At 37.5% G+C, this 3,473-nt stretch overlaps 1 long non-coding RNA gene across 1 annotated transcript in view; it reads right to left on the reverse strand.

Moving 5' to 3' along the window:
• Positions 1 to 229: 229 nt before the first annotated feature.
• The window catches only part of LOC107564447 (uncharacterized), a 16,386-nt gene continuing 13,142 nt past the window's right edge, over positions 230 to 3,473 (reverse strand). Inside the window, exon 3 of the long non-coding RNA XR_001606229.1 lies at positions 230 to 253. This is a non-coding gene — a long non-coding RNA (uncharacterized lncRNA). The remainder of the gene's footprint in view (positions 254 to 3,473) is intronic.

Here is a 3,473-nt window from a genome sequence, read left to right on the forward strand (position 1 = left end):
TGTTTGGGATACCACGATCAATACTTCATGGTTTAGACAGTTTAGTGTTGGATATTCATGCAATTATGGTGAAAACCAAACACGTGTGCATTAAAATAACATTTGTTATGCTGACTGTTTCTATAGCAACCAGAGCTTGAAGTGAAAGTGACGTGACGTGTGGCCAAGTATGGTGTTGTGCTCTGTATTTTTCCCATCCAAGTGCACACACACAGCAGTGAGTAGTGAACAAACACACACACACACACTCACACTCACCATGAACACACACCCGGAGCAGTGGGCAGCCATTTCTGCTGTGGTGGGGACCAATTGGGAGTTCGTTGCCTTGCTCAAGGGCACCTTGGTTGTGGGTAATGAGGGTACTGAGACTCAAACCTGTGACCTTCGGGTTACAAGTCAGACTCTCAAACCATTAGGCCACAACTGCCCCCAACTGCTTGTAACGACAGCTGCAGTGACGTGAAGACTTTAGCAATTAACGATTGACTTTTTTTATACAGAAGTATAACTATTCCGCCATTTGGCACATTGCACTTTCTCCTTTTCATAACTAAAATGAGGGCACTGTCTTTGTTTATCTAAATCTTTGGCAAACATGTGAAGTGTCCACATTTTTTGTAATGAACAAGCACTGGCCCATATTGCCGTAATGTGTAAATGTGACATTAAGACATATGCTCAGTAATATTTTTGTATAATATTTTAATATTCACTATAATAGTAATACGATCTTTGTGTAAACTGTAAAGAATTATACTGCAATAGGGTATTGTGGCAGCCCTACTGCACAGTAATGAAATGCCCTGCATTATCTTCCTCTTTTGTCATGGGCTTTTGTTAAATATTAATACATGTGATTTAGTATCATAATAATTTGTGTGAAATATTAATGGGAAATGTGATGTATTCAGTTAAGGATAGCTGAGCACTTGCTTCCCTGTGCAAGGTTACCAGGAAGCTGATTTTAATCTATTTCCATGAGTTCTGCATTTACATGTAAGTTTGAATGATGCAAATCATTGTCTGGCCTTCATCCTATTAGAAGTCCCTGCAAACCTTGGATTTGGTTAAGGACAGAGCTGCATAGGAATCCACCTGCCAGTCTCAAGGCCTCAAATGTCATTACCAAGCATGTTCTGATTATTATTTTCTAATTATAATTTTGTCTTTTATTGTAACACTTTACTGAAATTCTGACAGCTGTGCTTATAATGAATTTTATTTTATTTTTTTAACTGTTAGTCTTGAAAAGCCATACTTAGACTATTGGCATGAAGTCCAGATGGGAAGAGAACATCTGACTGACATGTAAAGTGACTGACTACAGTTAGGTTTGTTGCTGAGGGACAGACAAATCTGAAACTTATGGTAGAACCACAATAATACAGCAGAAACATCTCGTTTATAAAACACCATAGCAGCTCCATGACCAGTTCTATGGAAAATACAGAAAAAAGTGTAGTGCACCAGGCAATCACAAATATTTGAATAAAATAGGCTAATACTGGGATATTTATTTCTAATAAAAGTTTTTTTTAAGCTGTAAGAGGCCCTTGCCACATTTACAAGATTACATACTACATCAAAATGTACCACATTCTAAAATTTCAGACAATTTGCATTTTGTAAAATACTAAAATGAAATTAAAAACAGTTATGAATAGTTCTTTGGTTGCCATCAAAGATCATAATTTGTGACATTGGCAACCAGTTAATACCATAAGATCAAACTGCCCCAGTGAGAAGAATTGTAATGTAGCTGTGAGTGGTCTATAAAAGTCTTAACACCTTGTCTGTTAATCCACCTCACATCAGATCTGCTGCTGTTGTATTTGGAACATGAAGTACTTGATTTTGAAGTTGACAAGCCTCAAATCTTACAGTACGTTGCCAGTTCTATTGTGAGAAGGGACGCTATACGGGTTTGGTTACTTCAGAAGTCATTATGATTGGCTTGCTTCTGCTGTTCCCACTCTGATGACAACTGTGCTCACGATGATTTGATTTTAGGGAACTGTAATGCTGGAGGAATAGAGGGAGTGGTATAGAGCACCCCTGCTGTTCCTGCTCAGCAGGCTGTGGTGCCACTCCTGTCCATTATTCCTGTCCACCCAGTGCTCAGGTGCATTTACCAGTATAATAGAGACTGTTTTTATCTGCGTGGCTTTAAGGCAAGAAAGATTCAATGTCAACTAGTATTAAGATTCCCTCTGTCAGGAACAGTGGCTTTCAGTGGTTCCCAAAAGTGACTGAAAGCAGTAACTTGCAAACCAGTTTCTTTGGTAAAACGACTTTTTGAAATGCATCTTTTCCTTGGTGTTATGTTCCTTTTTGTTATGTACTCACTGGGTAGACCTAACACTCAAAGTAGGAATATCAAAAGTACCGTTTATTGTCTGACAGGTGGCTGCTTTCTGATTCTTGGACTTCCGTACTTGTGCACATGCTCTCTGCTTTGTGAAGAATGACTGCACGCTGCAGAAAGCTGCATGTGTGAACAATGGACTACTTGCACTGAGCCTCGTGATGCACTTCCGTTTTGAAATAATACAGCTCCGTTATTTCCGGTTATGTATATTATCAATGTTCTGTAATTATCTAGTTGACTTAAATGCCTATTACAATGAGAGTCCGTGGGATGATTTCACAATCCGGATATTTTCAAAGACAGGAGAAGAGATATTCTGATGATTACTGTGTGCAGAATTTTCCAAACTCAACGGAACTTTAAGTTTTAATCCAACATAGCCGATCTGAGGGGCCCACCACAGGGCCCTGCACAGTGCCCTAATCTAGTATTCGGACGCTGCAGTGTGTGTGAGATCTGATAAATAAGATCCGAATGAGCCTTTATTCACTATTCTGTGTCATTTTTCATTCACAATCACAATCATTTTCATTCACAGTCATTTCACTGTATGCAATGCCAAAATATAAATATTCAAAGTAGTCGCACTGTTAATGTGTTACTGTTTAAAATTAATTAAATGTTTTACATCATTACATTTCTTTAAGGCAGTTAACACGCATTAATTCAGCCATTTTAAACACTAATAAGAGCACCAACACACACATGCAATACTGCTCTTACGAAAATTAGCCGCGATTTTACCTAAAATAAAACCAAAAAAATGTATTTGTAGTTAAACCATAGTAACCACCAGTTAACCCGGATTTTTCTACAGTAACCATAGTTTAACCATGGCATTTGTAGTAAAATTGTGGTTATACAAATGGTAATACTCAAAAAAGACATTGCTACTACACTTTTACTATAGTAAAACCATGGTTAATTTTCGTAAGGGTGTTTATCAGTCAAATTAATTTAAAACTGTAAATTTAACAGGTATGAAATATGATCAGCAAGAGAAAAATACCGTTAATGAGAAGACAAGCGTTGGACTGCGGCAGGGTAGTTGGGAAATATATTTATTTATTATTTTGAATGCACATTTGGAAGGGAAATATAT

The sequence above is a fragment of the Sinocyclocheilus grahami genome, unplaced genomic scaffold (assembly GCF_001515645.1).
Source record: "Sinocyclocheilus grahami isolate Dianchi unplaced genomic scaffold, SAMN03320097.WGS_v1.1 scaffold935.1, whole genome shotgun sequence".
In the NCBI taxonomy this organism is placed as follows: Eukaryota; Metazoa; Chordata; class Actinopteri; order Cypriniformes; family Cyprinidae; genus Sinocyclocheilus; species Sinocyclocheilus grahami.